Source organism: Lontra canadensis, unplaced genomic scaffold, assembly GCF_010015895.1.
Source record: "Lontra canadensis isolate GAN:19392208 unplaced genomic scaffold, GSC_riverotter_1.0 scaffold22, whole genome shotgun sequence".
Lineage (NCBI taxonomy): Eukaryota > Metazoa > Chordata > Mammalia > Carnivora > Mustelidae > Lontra > Lontra canadensis.
Window position 1 is genome coordinate 23,620,945 of NW_022631016.1, and position 19,584 is coordinate 23,640,528.

The 19,584-nt window shown below is 37.9% G+C and overlaps 1 pseudogene; it reads left to right on the plus strand.

Annotated features, from left to right (window-relative positions):
- Positions 1-8,540, plus strand: part of LOC116870320 — a 32,792-nt pseudogene extending 24,252 nt beyond the window's left edge.
- The last annotated feature ends 11,044 nt before the right edge of the window (positions 8,541-19,584 follow it).

Sequence of the window (19,584 nt, forward strand, 5' to 3'; positions counted from 1 at the left end):
AAAAAAAAAAAAAAAAAAAAAAAAAAAAAAAAAGGAACTATAGGACAATATCTCTGATGAACACAGATGAAAAAGTCCTCAACAAAACATTAGCAAACTGAATCCAACAATACATTAAAAAATCAATCACCACAATCAAGCAGGATTATTCCTGGGATGCAAGGGGGTTTAAACAATAGTAAATCAATCAACATCATAGATCACATCAAAAAGAGGAAGGATAAAAACCATCTTATCATTTCAATAGATGCAGAAAAGGCATGTCACAAAGTACAACATTTATTCATGATTATAACCCTCAAAATAGTAAGTTTACAAGGAATATACCACAACATAATAAAGGCCATATATAAAAAAAAACACACAGCTAACATCATACTCAATGGGGAAAATATAAGAGCTGTTCCCCTAAGGTCAGGAACAAGACAAGGATATCGGTTCTCACTACTTTTATTCAAGATATTATTGGAAGTCCCAGCCACAGCAATCAGATAAGAAAAAGAAATAAAAGGCATCGAAATTGGTAAGGAAGAAGTGAAATTTCTCTATTTGCAGATGACATGACATTATATATAGAAAACTCGAAAGACTACTTCAAAAAATTACTAGAACTGATAAATGAATTCAGTGAGGTCACAGAATATAAGTCAACATACTAAGCATACTAAAATCCTTTGCATATCTATACAGTAATACTAAAGTAGCAGAAAGAGAAATTAGAAAATAATCCATTTACGATTGTACCAAAAGTAATAAAATACTGGGGCACCTGGGTGGCTCAGTCATTAAGCATCTGCCTTCGCCTCAGGTCATGATCCCAGAGTCCTGGGAGGAGCCCTGCATCAGGCTCTCTGCTCAGCGGGAAGCCTGCTTCTCCCTCTCCCACTCCCCCTGATTATGTTCCCTGTCTTGCTGTGTCTCTCTCTGTCAAATAATAAATATAATCTTTAAAATAATAATAATAATAATGATAAATAATAATAATAAAATAGGAATATACTTAACTGAGGAGGTGAAAGACCTATACTCTGACAACTATAAAATACTGATGACAGAAATTGAAGATGACACAAACAAATGGAAACCTATCCCATGCTCACAGATTGGAAGAACAAACACTGCAAAAATGTCTCTACAACCCAAAGCAATCTGCAGATGTAATGCAATCCCTATCAAAATACCAACAGTATTTTCCACAGAACTAGAACAAATAATCCTAGAATTTGTATGGAATCACAAAAGATCCCAAGTAGCCAAGGCAATCTTGAGAATGAAGAAGAAAACTGGAGGTTTCACAATCCCTCACTTCAAGATATGCTACAAAGCTGTTGCAATCAGAACAGAATTGTAATGGTACATAAACAGACACATAGACCAATGGAACAGAATAGAAAACTCAGAAATAAACCTACCATTATATAATTGATTGACCTTTGACAAAGGGGGCAAGAATATACAATGGGAAAAAGATAGTCTCTTCAACAAATGGTGTTGGGAAAACTGGACAACTACATGGAAAAGAATGAAACTGGTCCACTGTCTTGCACTATACACAAAAATAAGCTTAAAATGGATTATGGATTTACATGTGAGACCTGAAACCATAAAAATCTTAGAAAAGAGCATTAGCATTAAATTATCTGACATTGGCCATAGCAACATTTCTCTAGATATGTCTCCTGAAGCAAAGGAAACAAAAGCAAAAATAAACTATTGGGACTATATCAAAATAAAAAACTTTTGCATAGTGGAGTGCCTGGGTGGCTCAGTCAGTTAAGCATCTGCCTTTGGCTCAGATCATGATCCCAAGGTCCTTGCTCAGTAGGAAGTCTGCCACTCCTCTTAATTGTACTCTTGTGCTCTCTCTGGGAAATAAATAAAATCTTAAAAAACAGAAAAGAAAAGCTTCTGCATAGCAAAGGAAACAATGAATAAAATTAAAAGAAACCTACAGAATGGGAGAAAATATTTGCAAATGACACATCTTATAAAGGGTTAGTATCCAAAATATATAAAGAACTTATACAATTCAATGCCACCCCCCAAGTAATCTAATTAAAAAATGGGCAGAAGACACGAATAGACATTTTTCCAAGGAAGACATACAAGTGGCCAACAGACACATGAAAGATGCTCAATATCACTCATTATCAAATGTAAATCAAAACCACAGAGAGATAACATCTCACAACTGTCAGAGCAGCTTCTATCAAAACACAAGAAACAATAAATGTTGGTGAGGATGTGGAGAAAAACGAACCCTTAGGCACTGCAGGTAGGAACGCAAACTTGTACAGACACCGTGGAAAAAAGTATAGAGGTTTCTTAAAAAGTTAAAAATGGAACAACCATATGACCCAGGAATTCTGCTATGGGGTATTTACCAAAAGCATATAAAAACACTAATTTGAAATGATATATGCACCCCTTTGTTTATTACAGCATTATTTATAATAGCTAAATTATGTAATCAGCCTAAGGATCCATCAACAAATGAGTGGATAAAGAAGTGGTGTAAGTAGAGATATATATATATATAACATGGAATATTATTCAGCCATAAAAAATGAAATCTTTCTATTTGAAACAACATGGATGGATCTAGAGGGTACCGTGCTAAGTAAGTAAGTAAGTTAGAGAAATTTAAGTAAGTTAGAGAAAGACAAATACCATTTGATTTCACTTTATGTGGAATTTAAGAAAGAAAACAAAGAGCAAAAAGGGAAAAAAAAGAGAGGGGGGAGCAAACCTAGAAACAGACTCTTAACTAGAGAACAAACTGGTGGTTACTAGAATGGAGGCAGGTATGGGGATTGGTTAAATAGGTGATGGGGATTAAGGAGTGTGCTTGTGATGCATACCAGGTGTTGTATGGAAGTGTTGAATCACTATATCGTGTATCTGAAACTAACATTCCACTCTATGTTAACTAACTGGAATTCAAATAAAAACTTTAAAAAAAAGAGCACACTAACATGATGAGCACTGAGTGATGTATAGAATTGTTGAATCAGTATATTATACACAGGAAACTCATAACACTATATGTTAACTCTACCAGAATTAAAATTTTAAGATAGATGGTGATAGACAGACAGGCAGATAACAAGTTGTCATGTAATGAAAAGTTTGAGGGCTTTCTCAAAAATGAGTATATTTCTTCTATTAGAAGATCATCTATAATCTCAACTATGCTAATACTTTTTGAAATTGTACTAGATTTGATGATAGATGATCTTTCACTAAAAATATTTATATATGATCTATGCAATTGAAACCTGATGATTAAGCCCACCTCTGGATTTTTTCTTCACTATAATTTATTCAAAATATTTCCTCATTAAAAAATTCAAAAAAAATTTTTTTGTAAAACTTGATTTGTTTTCTCACAATAGATATTATTTAAGGTTTAAAGATGGCAACATGTTCTCTAAATAAAAATCTTAAGAATTTGGGGGATTTTCTGGAAAGTTTTTGTGCTCTTTGTTCCCTTATAATAACTTTATGCTAAATAGGTTATCAAAGTTAATTACCTTGACATGGCTTCTGTTGTGAGTTAGAAAGAGGATAAAATAGATACGCTATGGAAAACTTCAAATACTTGGAGGTACAATTTAAAAAGAAATGGGGTCGATATGAATTAAGAAAGTAGATATGTTTAGAAACTGAAAATACTCAGGTGTATTGACTTACAGAAAAATCTAGGTATGAGATCTATTTAATCACACAAGTCCCAGACCATTAATTACTGTTATATGTAATTATTACAAAGAAGAGATTCTCACTTTTCCTAATACTCTGGAAATTTGCCAATAACTCTGTTTCTCTTATAATGAGAAGCCTTAACATGTATTTATTATCAAATCTCAAAGGAAACTAAAACTAAAAATGGTTCTAATCTAAGGAAAGACTACATATGCTATTTCATGATGTAAGTATAGTTTTCTTAAGTTTATAATCAAAGCCCATTAGAAGTCTTTCAGACACTGGTGAGAGATTTTCCTAGAAGATTTGAGGAACAAGGCACTCGTTCTATTATCTCCTTTTCCATCAACCACAGAAATTTCCAAGTGGGCAGATCAGAGGTGCCAGTTAATAAAGATATTACCGAAGAGATTTTCAACATGAGATTTTCAGATGGTTACGTGAACCCTGCTGCTCTGAGGTCTGAGAGGTGGGTCATATTTCTTGCTTAAGTTCACCAGCTTAGTAGTACTTCAGCAGAATAGACCACCTGTCAGGTGGGAAATATATCCCAGTGGGAGGTCAGCGCCGGCATCGAAATGTTAATCATGGAACTCATCCTTCGTTTGTCCTCTTTCTATAATTTATCAGCAATGGGAATGTCGGAAGACAGTAGAAATAAAACATATGAGAATTTTTCTTCTGGAGCAAGCATTTTTGAGTTTGGGAGCCCTAGTTTCTTCTCACAGAGGTGACTGTGAACTGTCAGGAACTAGCTTTCAGGCACAGCAGGAACTTTAGTGAACATTGGGAATAGTATCTCCGTAGGCAACTACGGACACTGAGACCGAAAGGGAGATAATAGCAAATGAAGAATCTTATTGAAAACGTGGTTTAAAGTGGAACTTTTACATGTTTTCCTCTTTGGGGAGGTGGTAACAATTTGTCACAGCACAGGCACAAGCAAGTATTGTTTTCATTGTGCTCTTATGAATTTGTGATAATGTGCCAGGGTCGGAACATATGAAAAAGCAAAGATGATAAATAGAAAGAGTAATGTCCTGAGGAAAATGAAGTAGTAGGTGTTTAGATGCACATGAAAGCTTTTCAATAAATTTCTTGTATCTGAAGCTTGTGATCTTTTATTTGATAAATAAAAAGCAAGACACTGAATAATTTGATTAGACTTTGCAATATATTTACCTTATTAACAATAACCTATCAGAATTCAAAGTCTATCCAGAAGTTGAGACAGAAACAAAAGGTGTCCAACTGGTGTTTATAAGATGGTAGAAGCTAAAATTTCACCAGAAAAGCAGATGTCTGAAAGGAGAGTAGAGACTGCAATGTTTTTGATTTAAAATGCACTACCTTTGGCCTTCTCAAATGAAACTTCTTATGCTCACTTATCCTTCCCTACTTGAATTACCTCAAGAATCAAGGGCCTACTTAGTGACCTCTCTATACCTCAATGGCTTTTTACCCTTCTTTGAAATGCCTATTTCTTGGAGGATAAAACATTTGATTTCCCCACCTGTCCTACCTGTGATGTCAGGAAGCAAACCCTGAGAACTGGAGGTGTGTGTAAGTGATTTACTAAGGGTAGGCTCCCAAGAAAAATCGCACAGGATAAGGCAGAAGTAGAAAAGTGAAGGGAAGAAGCCAAGCCAGGGCGCAGTTTTAGAAAAAGGCCCAACTGCAGCATAACCAGATTTCTCAACAGCAATACTTAGTGCTAAAAGACAAGAGAATAACCATTTCTGAGAGAAAATGTTTTTCAGCCAAAGGTTCTTTAATAAATCAAGTATCCAGTGTGGAGGCCGAGAAAATTAAGGCCATCCCACCTCAAGTTTAGCTGATGCGGGAAACAGAGGCAGAAGAAAATCCTTAAAATTCCTTACCTACTGACAAGCCCCTGAAACAGACAGAGTGGCTCTCCCCTGGGGACTTAACTGCCCTCACCTTGAGGTTTTGCTAAGGACAATCCTAGCCTGACCGACCCCCTCCCCCAACAGGTCTGACCAGAATCCTGTAAGTCTACTTTAATTAGGAAACTTTATCTTTAAACCTCCAAGATAGTCTGGAGAATCATTCCCAAGCATATGGCCCACTGATATACATCTAAAGGGTCTCACGAGAAGATTTTTTATTATTGGTAATAAATAACCTCTCTCCCAACAATAGCTAGACCCCCAAGGTCCTGGAGACCTTGCTTCTGGAAGTCCTTGAAGACTTACATCATCCATAATCCCCTTTGTCCTCACCTACCACCGAGTCCACCCTTACTCTGCCTTTAAAAACTCCGACTGTAATCTGGTTAGGGGTGCAAGTCCCTACTCCACTGTGTCAGGTATACTTGGGCCCACGCTTAAGCTTGTCAAATAAGCCCTCGTGCGATTGCATCAGTGCTTGGCTCCTTGGTGGTCTCTTGGATGCGAAAACTCGGGCATAAAACCAGGAGCCTGAGTAGCTTAGTCAGTTAAGCCTGTGACTCTTGATTTGGGCTCAGGTCATGATTTCAGGGTTGTGAGATCAAGCCCAGCATCAGGCTCTCCACTTAGTGTGGATTCTGCTTATCCCTCTCCTTTTGCTTCTCCCCCATGCACTCTCTCTCCCACTCTCCCCTCTCAAATGAATGAATAAAGAATAAATAAATAAATAAAATCTTTAAAAATGAATCAATCAACTATCAAGTTTAGTGACTACTTTCATTTCTACCAACTGGTAACCTAAAACAGTTTAAAACAAAGAAACAAAAAAATCCTGCAATCTGCACATCAGCTAACATTGGAACTGCTTCAGCTGAGGTCTATAAAGGTGTCTGGTACAGAGGTCTCTGGTGGAAAAATGTACATAACCGTGAACTTATAATATCTACATTTTCTGAGAACCTGCATGTTGAAAACTAACATCAGAAGTGAGCCTATATCTAGTTAGAAAATGTCCCTGTAGATGAAGCGGAGGAGGTACCAACAGTGACACAACAGGTGTCTGCATCTGAAGTTGACAGTGAAATAGCCGTGGAACCCAGTAAGCTTTCCACATCTGAAGCCAAGGCTGGTGCTGCAATATGGCCAAGGAGGGCAGGGGCACAGAACTAGAAGAAACTGTTGCTGAGGAAACATCATCCCAAGACAAAGAGCAGGCTATCTGATGTGGAGACTCAGGGGAGCCAAGAACAGACAGATGAAACCGTAGGTAGGAGTGATTTGGCCACCAAGCTCATGGGTAGTTGAAAAGACCTAAAGGAGGTAGGCTGAATTCCAAAGAAAAGTCAAACTGAGAAGGAGAACACAGAAACTGGAAAAGGAAGGGATGCTGTTGGTTTCAGAAATCAACAGCCACCCCAAAGACTCCTAACAGGTCAAGAGATAGACCTAGACAAGCAAACTCAAAAGAGGGAAAAGGAGATGAAGGGGCTCCCTCTAACCACCTTCTTCTGCCTGTGGGTGGGATCAAAAGGCCAGATTTCAGAGATGATGCACCAACTTCTAGAAAGAAAGTACGAATTAAAGACCACAATACACTTTTCTAGAGAGCAGCACTGGATGTTGTTTGGTCAAGAGGCAGCTCCACGGGAGGCTCAGAAACAACAGCAGCAGATGGAGACCCTGGGAATGACATCTCCACTGCCCTCTGACTATCTTGGCTACAATGCCCTTCATCATCCCTTTGCTGGCTACTCACCAGGTTATCCCATGCAGGCCAGCATGGATCCTAGCAATGGACATTGCTGGAAAGGTCCTCCTCCCCACATTCATCATGGACCCTGTGTGTTCTCATGCTCCTTACGATCATTCTCAGCCCTTAGTGGAACTCTGTATGGAACCCCTCACTGCCCCTCTGCATGTGGCAGCCCCTGGGAAGTTTCCAGTTCACAGTATGTGACCCAAAGTGATGATGAGGTTCACCAAGACTTCCAGCATCACCATTTTGCCAGTGCCAGCCCCAGGCCCAGTCCAGGGATAGAATCCGGGGTCTGGGATTCAAACCAATAGCCTGTCGGTATCCAGCAGCAGTACTCTCCTGCTGCAGTCCCAGACAACCATATATTACCAAGGACAGACTTATCCAACTGTCTATGCTGTGACATCAACCCTACTCACAGACAGCTCCGCCAGCTGTACAGTTATGCCCAGCCAAGTCGTCAGTACACCCAGGAACAACAGATTTCCACAGCTCATGCACAGCCCATGCAGCGATGGTACAGAAAATTGCAGCCATGACTGCAAGTTGCAACATGGCGACCTTGACCATTACAACCTCCTGAAATGGTAGCAAAAATAATCTAGATCTGCCACCCCCCTCTCCTCCCAATCCAAAAAGCTGTTGTCTTAGCTCCCAACTAGAAGACAGGCCAAGATCCAAAAGAGAAGATTTATTACTACCATGAGATCACAAGGCAGACTCAGTGGGACCCTCCTACTTGGGAAGGCCCAGGAGAGGATGCCATCCTTGAGCATGAAGCTAAGATGGACCTAAGAACCCTGACATATGATGAGAACCCAAGGAAGACCTCAAAAAAGCCTAAGGCAGCAGAAGCAGACACTTGAAGTGAGCTGGCTAAGAAAAGCGAAGAAGTATTCAGAGAAGAGATGCTCCAGTTCGTTGTCCAGGGCATGAACCCTTACTGGAAACCTGACTGCAAAGTGGAAAGAATTACAACTGAAGTCTTCAAACACCTTGCTCACAAGCTGACTCAGGATATTATGAACAAAGGAGATGAAATACTGAAAGAACCTGAGGACCCAGAGTACAAAGAGAATGTGAAACACAAAACCAACAAGTATGTTAAAAAGTACATGCATAAGACTGGGGCTGTTTACAAAACCAAAGAAGATACTGAATTAGAGTGACTTATGGGGCCAGGGTGGGAGGACAGGTGAACAGGTAGGATACACTCGGGAGAAGAAACACTGTGGGCCCACTGACCCACCCACCCTCCATCAGGGCTGTGCTACTGGTGAAACATCGCCCTGGGGAATTGAGACCTGCATATTTCAATTGAAAACCATGGAAATGAGCTCCATGTACAACAACTGATCCATGCTTGTGAGCTGTGGGGGTGTGGTTGGAGGCCATCAGAGGGAAGGGCTTAGGGAAGGATGCTGCTAAGATCCCTAACCCCATTCCCAAACCCGCGTCTCCTCCCTGAAGGGGCTGTCAGTGACCAAACCCATGCTCATCCCCTCCCGTGACCCCTCACCCTGACGATATGTATTATATTTTAATGTACACATGAATATATTGAAAATGGTTGGTTTGATTTTTCCTGGTTTTGTTTGTTTTTCATTTTGCTTTTAGACTCCTTGTGCTAGATCACAGGAAGGGCTCTGTACTGATGGTTTAAGTTCTCCTACAAGGTTTAACTTGTTATCATGTAAATATTCCAAAGCAGGCTGCCTTGTGTTTTCCCACAGCTGGGTGCTCTGTTTTTGTTTTTGTTTCTTATAGGTCTGGTGCTCTGTTGATAAGATTGATTTGCTGCTTAAAATCACTTTACATTACCCAATTTTTCCTGAACATTTTATGTAAAAAAATAAATGCATTAAAGAAATAGCTATATATATGCCCTTGGAGTACCTCAAAGATTGCAATATTTTTTGCAATTTTTGCAATTGCAAAATTCCCAGGAAAGACACATCTTCACATTAGGCACAAAGGGTTTTTACAAAAACTCTTTGACAGGCAAACTTGGCTAAATTTACAATGCACAACTACCAATCACAACTTAGTGTTTTAAAAAAATAATTTGATTACGATCATGATTCTGTGTGTTAACAATTTCAGCATAGCAGAGCAGAAATGGCTCCTCTTTCATATGCAGTGACTAGTCTCAGAGAGACTGAGCAGCTGAGGGGAATCCGATGGCTGGGAGTTGGAATCATGTAGCTGCAATTCTCAAACATGTCTTGTAATTGCCATAGAGAAATGAATGAGAAAACTGTCAAAACCAACAGTGGCTATTAAAATTTCTGCTAAAAACTGCATGCTGTGACTTCCACTCATGTTTCACTGATCAAACAAGTGAATGACAAAGCAAGATGTTAAGAAGGGACAGAGAGGTAGGCTATATGCCTCCCACATCAAGACAGGCCAAGATCCAGAAGGGAGTCTTCTGGGGAGGATACATAATGCAATGTACCCCAATTTCTGTCACAGTATGGGTTATCTCTTTCCCAACACTGAAATCCTATGACCCCATACACAGAAAAATGTTGGGAAGTTTTGTGGGTCATTTAAGTTCAGCTGAGAAGTAAATAAACACTGCCGTGAAAATTCTGAGTTCACATCTTGATTGAGATTTTTGCTTTTAATTAGCCATTTTCCAGAACAATGCAATCTCTGATTTTGTAAATGGCCACAGATGGGGTTGAGGATACGGTGGGGAAGGAATATGTGTGACACAAGTGTCCTAGTCTGCTCGAACTGCCATAACACAATACCACAGCCTGTGGCTTAAACAATAGACATTTATTTTCTCATAATTCTGGAGGCTGGAAAGTCCAAGATCAAGATTCTGGCAGAGATCAGTTTCTAGCAAGAACTCTCTTCCTGGCTCGCTGATGACCTCTTTACCCCTACATGGCTGTTCCTCTGAGTATGCACTTGTCCTATTGAATTAGGACCCCACCCTTATGACTTCATATAACCTGATGGACCTCCTAAACACCTTACATCCAAATATAGTCAAAATGGGGGTTAGGGCTGCAACAGCAATAAAGCATATGTAAGAAATAAGAAGACTGTTGATGAAGAACTCAGGTCAGGGCTCTAGCATAAAGACAAGAAGTTGGGAGAGGAAAAGCTGTGTCTTGAACGTATACCTGAGAATGTAAAGATCTTTCTATAAGTCGAAAATGCCTCCCAATGCAACACGGCCATTTTAAAAGGAACATGCAGAGTAGAAAGGTACCTAGGCTTCGCAGAAGGTTCTTGACATACCATAGTCACTTGTCAGTCAGTTCATTTGTTGCTTCCATTGCTTTTTTATGAATGAAATGGAAATAAAATACAAGACTGCATCAGTGCAATCATTTTTCACTCAGAACATGTGAACTCGTGTCAAGCTGCCATATCAAAGAGCTGAGAAAAGAAACATTAATACGTAAAAATAAAGGTTAAAATGGGAAAATGCCACAAAAATATTAACAATAAAACTGCCTGTGGGATTATGGTCTACATGAAAGTATTTCTCTGTAGCCTTACTCTTTTCCCTCTTTCATATGTATTTTCTTCAGCTCCAAAATATAAAGTGAATTTATCTATCTTCTCTCCTGAGTAATTAGCCTTTAAAATAAATGCAGTGAGTTGGCAATATGTGTAGTTCATTTGAAGTGGTTATTACTCCAGAATTCTGTCCTTCATCCTCCATTATATTATTTTTATTTGGGTGATACTTCACTTTGTACAATTTAAACCAACATTCATATGTGGTTCTGAGATTTTTAACAAAAGGATAAAATAGAAAAAGTGCTTATGCAAAGATCTTTTCTCTAGGTCACTCCACCCTACGACTGTATTGTCATCTAGATGAGGGCCATTTCACTGCAAGAAATAAAATCCCCACTCTCACCTTATAACGTTCCCCAGTGACCAGTCGCTCCTGTGGTGTCCTTCACACGTAAGCCTTAGCACTGACAATCTGGTCACTTCTTGGGAGTCCATAATGCCCCCAGGACAGAGAAAGAGGCCTGGCAATCTTCCAGTTCACATAATTGCACTCTTCTTACTTAACATTCGCCTATATTTTCAATTAAATGTAACACTTCAGTCTATCAAATCCCTCTGTGCTGGCATACAGTTGCTGTGTTTCAGGTTTGTTCTTCACCTTCATGACAGGCAAAGTTCGCAAAGTCTGTGAATTGATAGCCTGGAAGATCCTATGTAAATGCAAACTATCATCAGTTCCATCACGGATCTGACATTGACCATTTATGGAGGATCTACAGACCCTCAGTACCTTGCCCATAATGCTGGTAATTTGCCCAGAACTGTATTTGGCCATTGTCCAAAATTTTGTTGTCAAGTGACCTTTGCTGTTTAATGGAAAAGATAAAAGTTTTTATACCAAAGAAACAGCATCTGAATGGATTGGTGGCAACAGGCAGTGAAAAAGCACATCACATAACACCGGAAGAAGCCATAAAGCTCCATAAAGGCCACCTGCTTTCTAGGTGATTATACCAGATAACAAAAGTCAGGCTAAATCGCTGGTGAACTTACTCTTATATATTTTCAATTCTAAGGAAATAACTGTGGATTGAACATAAAAATCTCAACAATAAATTTCTGGTTTCATCAAATAGCAGCATTTAATCACATAACTACCTTTATTTTTTCTTTAATTTAATTTTATTTTTTCAGCGTTCCAAGATTCACTGTTTATGCACCACACCCAGTGCTCCATGTAATACGTGCCCTCCTTACATAACTACCTTTACACAGATATCTTACGCTTCATTCTGAACATCTACACTTTAAAATCCATAGCAACCCTTTGTTCAATTTAATTCTCCCAACAATCTTTTGTAGTGATCTGTGGGTCGTCTCTGCCTACAGCTGCTAGCCACGATTTTGCTCTCTTCCTAGATTTTCAATAATACTTAGTCTGTAACCAAATAAGTAGAATGAAAATATGCCATTTTATCTCATCCTTTGTCATGTCTAAAGATCTCCTTCCAGTTAAATTATAAAGTCCTTAAGCTTGTATCTATTCTTTCTAGTGTTTAATGGTATTTAAGGCACAAGGCACACATTACATGAATGCTTACAGGTGAGCACTGTCTAGCCTCGGGCGTTAACTGACTCAAGTCCTCATAGTCAGGTAATGTACATACCAAATCTAACTGTAAGGTTTCTGACTCAGTGTACAGTCAGCTTTTCTCTTCACTGCAGAATTACTCCCTAGAGAAAAGATGTGCCCTGAGCATCCTCAGCTGTCCTTTGGCCCACCTTTCTGCGTGGATATATCATGAGGTAAAACATGCCTTTTCAACCCATAAGAGCTTTATTGATCTGAGAATGAATCAGTTGTGTGTGTTTGTTTGTTTTAATTTGGGGTAAGTGGTAAATCCTATTAGTACATAAATCTGCAGTATCAGTAAGGGTTTATCTGGCTGGCTAGGAAATCCACTTAAACCTAGACGTGGAACTTCTAGAAGCATGTTTAGGTTTTAGGCAGAATATAATCAGTAACACTGGAACCACCAGCTGCATCTGAGTGCTGACCATTTCCAGCACTTCAGTCCGTGGGCCAATTTCTAGACTGCAAGTAACATCTCTTTCCATAGAACAGTACCCAGAGAAAGAGTAAGTGGTCAATCCATGTTTAGCGATTTCAGTTGCATTGTTTTGTAGTATATAAACTTTCTAATATGCTTATATAGTTATTCAAGGAGATGTAATATAAAAATAATAGAGAAGACGTGGGAACTTGAATATCTCCACTTAGGAAGACCACAGGGATACTGCAATTTCAGAGAAAAATCCGATTTAGTGGCAGCTGGGACTATGAAGAGCCTATGGGGGGAACAAAAGGTTGGGGAAGTTAGTTAACAAAGGACCTCCTTGGGGATGCATGAGTATGCAGATCAGAAAGGATAGTAGTCTTTAGGTATTAAAGAGGAGACCAAGCATCTCATATGCATTGCTTTGTTAAGTCCTTGAAGCAATCCAGGAAATAGGTACTGCTATCTCTTCTACAATGCTAGAAAGTGGATTTCAGAAAAGAAAAAAAAAATCACAAACAGGTCTTTCTCACCTCAAAACAGCCTTACAGTTTATCCTGGTGATAATGAAATACAAGTCAATATGAAGATAAGAGTACAGGAGAATGTTGTTGAATGGAGGAGTCTAAAGTATGATTTATAAAGGAGATAATGGAGATGGAATGCCCCCCAGGATTAAATACCTTCCAAGCTTCAAATGGCTCAGCTCAAAGCTCCAGATGAGCTAAAACCAAAACTCTGGAACATTTGTCCAGGAATCCCTTTGAATGCTGGTGAATTTCTCTGTTTTCCTTAACACACCCCTCCCTAGCTGCAAGGGAATTGGGGGAAAACTAACTTGAAGTCCAAGCTGAAAGCCAGGAAGCATTGGGTTTTATGTCTTTTATTGGGAGAAGCTTAAAAAGACACAAACTCTGAAGATTCCTCATCTGGGACACCGAAAAGGATGTTAATCTCCAGCTCCAACCTCCCAGTCAGGGGTTTTAACCCTAGCTGTGCTTTAACCCTTGAGTCACCTATAGACTTCAAAATAAACGCTGTTATCTGGACTTCAGGCTCAAAGTCTCCAATGTTTAAAGTCTACTACTACTTATCTAGAATTCAATTTTAGTTTGTGGTTGTTGTTGTTGTTTTTAAATTCCCCTGGGTGATCAGCATTGGAAGCTAAGTTTGGGAACAACTGATAAGGAGGAGGAAAGTTTATATCTTACAAACAAAAAAGAGCATGAGGATAGTCACCAAAGTATAAAATCTGAAACTCTGATAATTTTGAAGAGACTCAAACTACATTAAAAACTAAAAAAACAAAAACAAAAACAAAAAAAGAAACAAACAAAAAAAACCCTGAAAAAATAGAAGAAACAATTCCAAATTGCAAAGATCCACATGAGAATAAGCATCACAATTTAGAAAAGGAAATAGACATACATGGTGTATTTGGGCTGAAAATTCTAATCTGGGAAAAAAGAAAAGCAGTTTCCTTAACCTGTAAAGTCTGGAAGAATTAGACAAAGTTAAAAGTGAAGGCATATAAGCAAAGGAGAAAAATCTGTTCTTCTAAAATAATGTTTTTTTCCTTTGTTTTCTTGTATTTTTTTGATTAGGAAAATTCTAATCTTTTTATTAAGTTATTATAACAGAAATTGAAAAAGAATTGTTAAAGGAGTACTTGTCACTAAAAGAGACAGAAAAGGACTTAGCAACTGGTTTGATATAAGCAAATTAATTTTCAAAACATACACTCATTTTTACTGTACATCAAACCATTAGTTTAAAATGATACAATGTGAATAAGATATAGAAGGTACATTCTAGTCATTCCATCTCTACGTATTTTAGCAAGGTTTGTATGTTTTTGTTGTTGTTGTTGTTGTTTGTTGGTTGGTTGTATTGCCATAAGAAATAATTAGGGTGCCTGGGTGACTCAATCAGTTAAGGTGGCTGTCTCCAGCTCAGGTCATGATCTCAGGGTCCTGGGATTGAGCCCCATGTCAGACTTGCTTTCTCTCTCTCTCAAATAAATAAATAAAATCTTTAAAAAAAAAAAAAAAAAGGGAAGAAAGATTAGATTTTGCATTCTGCAAAGATTATCACAGTCTACTTGTTTGGTTTTTGGAAGTTCGACTTTTGGGAAATCACTCAGAGCACAAGAAATATGGAGGCCTTCATAACAAATACTTCTATTTCTAACCATATTCAAGTCAGTGCAGCCCTAGAAATTAATATGCTCTGGCTGAAGAGAGAAAGCTCAACCAAGATGTTTGCAGACACTTGGCTTTGTTCACTGTGAGAAGCTCTATTAACCAAGCATTTGCCAGCTTTATTAATTCTCCCTGACTGTTGAGTCTTCCTGATTGTTTATTTGTTTGTTACCATTAGCAGAGTTATTTTATAAATTCTCTCAGTATTGCCATATGCTGCTGCCTACCATCAGTCAGGAGTGGACTGGAGCATCCAGCAGAGGAAATTGAATTATGGCAGAATTGAGGAAGAGTGTAGCTATTTCCTTCTTACTGAAATGCAATTTGTTCTTTTCAGCTGGTGATATGGAATTAGGAAGAACTGCTCAATGAAATAATTGTGGTACCATCCAAATGGACAGAACTTCACTGCTAACTCTCTATAGAAGTTAAAGAATAAAACATCTCATAGCGTATGTGCCAAAATTATACTAGTCCTGTTGAATGTGTTTCTTTATAATTCAACCCCATGTGGTTAATCATCTACACATGTTTTCTTTTTGAGTAGTTTTCTGAGTAAAAATTTAGACAGCCAGATTGTTTTATTGTTGCTGATTATTTTAATAAGAAACTAGCACACTTAAAATTTCTCCCTACAATCAAGAGAAATCTATTGAAAGATCTTCAATAGCATCCATGATTACATAAGAAGTTTTTCTGAAAATACTAAAACCATACTGATAGTATTTGAAAAATAAAAAAAAGTGGTTGCAAGGTAGAATTAGTGAGAAAGTCAAAAAATAAACCCCATGTCTGTCTCAATACACAACATGTTTCTACTGAATTTTAAATTTTAGCTCTCTAGAGGGGAAAAAAAAAAAAAACTATAGAAAGAGATTAGTTTTGAGTCCTTATTCCACCTTAAACTTGGGGTATTTTATTAGCCGAGTTATGTTCTCCATCTACCTCAGTTTCTTCCTTCAGGGGTCCCTGAGTATCAGGTGCTCCAAGGGGAGCATATGTTTGATAAACACCAAGGAGGCAAGTTTGTTGATTGAGGGGCAAAATCAGTGAGAAGTAACAAGAGTTAAGAAGAATGAGAGGCAACAAGTATACCAAATTGGGCTTTTAATCTGAATAAGGAGAGAAGACACTGGACTGATAGAACAGAAAGATGACTTTGTTTATAAGGTACATCTCTGGTTACAATGTGGAAAATAGCAGCAAAGGAAGAATAAGACAAAGGGGCATGGAAACAGATAGGGTCCATTTGAGTGGGCTAGCAGTAATTGCGGTAGCTTGGTCCAGAGTGGTAGTAACAGCACAAGGAGAAGAAGAAATAGACTTGAGGTGTACTCTGTACGTAGAACCATCAGAATTTGTAGATGGATTGAGTAGGTAATGAGGAAAAGAGGAAAGTCAAAGCTACTTTGAAGGCTTCTGGTCCTGGGAGCTAGGAGTGTTGAATTACAATTTTTGAGATGGTAAGATGAGAGAAGGAGGCCTGGGAACAACATCAGGACGTTGGTTTTAAACATATTAATTATGAGATGTTTATTATATATCCAAATGAATATTTTGGATAGTCAGCCTCAAGTAAGCCTGGAACTTATAGAGTTGTCTGGCTTTGAGATATAAATTTGGGAGCCATCAGCTTGTAAATAGAATTTATAGCTATGAAATAGGGTGACACAATTTAGAGAGTAAATATAGGGAAGAAGTCCAAGAAATAAGCCATCAAGCCTTCCAAGAGTGAAAGTCTGGAGAGAAGAGATCAGCAAAGAGGACCCAGTAGGAACAGATGGTAAGGTAGAGTAAAAGTTTACAGAATAATGCCTTGGGGGCCAAGTAAAGGAATTATATCAAGAAAAAAATGGGCTGATCAATTATTTACTGCAAATTCTGATAACTGATGAGTACCATGAGGTCAGGGATTAGACAACACTAGCCTAGATTAGATTTGTTGTGGCAATTTGAGGTTACTGGTGACTTGGCAAAAACTGTTTCAACGGGATGGTAAATACAAAAGTTTGATTAGACTAAATTCAAAGGAAAATGAGAGAGGAGGAAGTAGATGAGAATATAGATTACCCTTTGACAAATTTACCTCCACAGAGAAGCAGAGAAATGGACGCAATTGCTGGAGACATTTTGGGGCTGAAGAGAGGAGCATGGGTTGCTTTTTAATAAATGTAGGATATTTGTATACTTGGAGGGAAGAGGCACTGTTGAACTGAGAGAAAGATGGAAGAATTAATGGAGCAATGTCCTTGAACAGGTGAAAGTAGATGACTCCTACTACACATGTGCAGGCATAAATCATTGTGAATAGCACTGACCATTTGTTCAAGGTAATAATAGGGAAGACAGTGGGTACGTCCTTTGATGCCTGAGGGTAGACAATTGTGGTGATAAAAGCTTACCAAAGTTAACTTTTTATTGTTCAAATTTTCTCAATAATCTAAAAAACAAAGCCATCAGCTGGTAATGAAGAGAATAACTGGCAGAAGGTATGGGGAAAAAGGAAAATATTTAAATATTAAAGACCATAACACTCAAAGTATAGAATTTATAGGGCTGTATACTGCAAAGGAGGCTCCTTCAGAGAAAGACCTCTATGATATGCATAGGAGCCTTCTTGAATCTTTCATCAGTATCAATCTGTACATATGTAAAGTAAAATTCCATTATGCTGAATGAAGTTGCTCTTGCAACTTTCAAGGAAAGAACAATTGTAGGAGAGCTATAAGTTGAATAATTAGCAGAACACACTAAAAGCCGATGAGTGTCCAAATTCTCACTAGCCAGCATTAAGAAACCTCATTGAACACAAGATGACTGCAGTTGAATCCACAGGAAGCCCATGCCTTAACTGTGGGACTAAATTAGTCCAGTGTAAAGGTTATAACAGATCACCATCTTTTAATAGCTTAAAAAATGTTAAAGGGATCAACTTTACCCACAAATAACAAACTAAATACAAAAACAAAGTCTAAAACTCGTTAAAGGAAAACAACAAACCATACATTCAACAATATAAAGTACACAATGGCAATACACCAATTAAAAAAAATACAGGATGTTAAAAACAAGCAAACAAATTAACAAACATAACCCATAAACATCCGGGGGGGAAACACCAGAGAGATCCAGAAATGACAGAAGTAATGAATGAAGACAAAGAGGAAATAAGAAATAAATAATAAATGAGACAAACAGAAAACAAAGATTAAGATGGAAAAGTAAATAATCTAAATACATCAATTGAAAGGTAGGTCTTGTAAGGTCCGATAAAGACAAGACAGAACCCTCTGCCATCTAAAAAGAGATACATCTTAAATGAAGAAGACAAAGAGGAGTCAAAAGTAAAATAATAAAAAGGAATGCCATGCACATACTAATCAAAAGAAATCTGAGTGGTGAAATAAATATCAGAAAATAGACTTTAAGACAAGGAATAATACCAGGAATAGAGAGGGCTCTTCCAATGAAAACAGGATCAATTCATGCAGAAGACATTATAATCCTAAATGTTCAAAACACATGAAGCAAAACTGAAAGAACTGACAGAAGAATTAAATCTATAATTGTGGTTGGAGATATTAATACTCCTTTCAATAGCTTAATACTGATAAAATTAAGTAGACAAGAATAAGTAAAGGGAGAGAAAACATGAAATATAGCATCCACCAACTGAACCTAAATTGCCTTTATGAAACACCTACCCAGTACAGTAGGTGGTATAATGCCCGCCCCCCACTGCAAAATTCGTGTCCACTTAGAACCTCAAAATGTAAAATTATTTGGAATAAGAGCTTCTGCAGTTGTAATGAAGATAAGGATTTTGAGTTGATATCATCCTGGATCAGGGGAGAGCCTAAATCCAATGACACTGTTCTTATAAAGACTGTAAGGAGAAGACACAGAGAATTGGATGATATAAAGACAGAGCCATGAGATGCAGAGATGCTTCTACAAGCCAAAGAATTCCAAAAAGTGTTGGCAAGCACTTTTGGTGGTTTAGTTTTGGTGGTCTAGTTTTTGACTAGAAGAGGGTAATGGAATGGATTCTCCCTCAGAGCCTCTCCATAAAGAACAAATTCTGTCAACAATTGGTTTTAGAGTTCTGATCTCCTGAATAGTGAGAAAATGAATCTGTTGCTTTGTCACCCAGTTTGTGGTAATTTATTACAACTGCCTAAGAAACTAATATACCCATCCAATGACAGTGTAATACACATCCTTCCTAAGTGAACACAGACCTTTTAACAAAATTGAAAAGTCTATAATTCCAAAAATATTCAATTGTATATATAATCTGCTCAGACTACAAGATTAAGTCAGAAGTTAGTTACAGAAAGACATTTTGAAAATGGCAAATATTTTAAAATTTGAACAGAAAACTAAATAAATCATAGATCAAGGAAGAAATCACATGGTTAATTAGAAAATATCTTGAACTGAGTTAAAATAAAACCCAACATATCAAA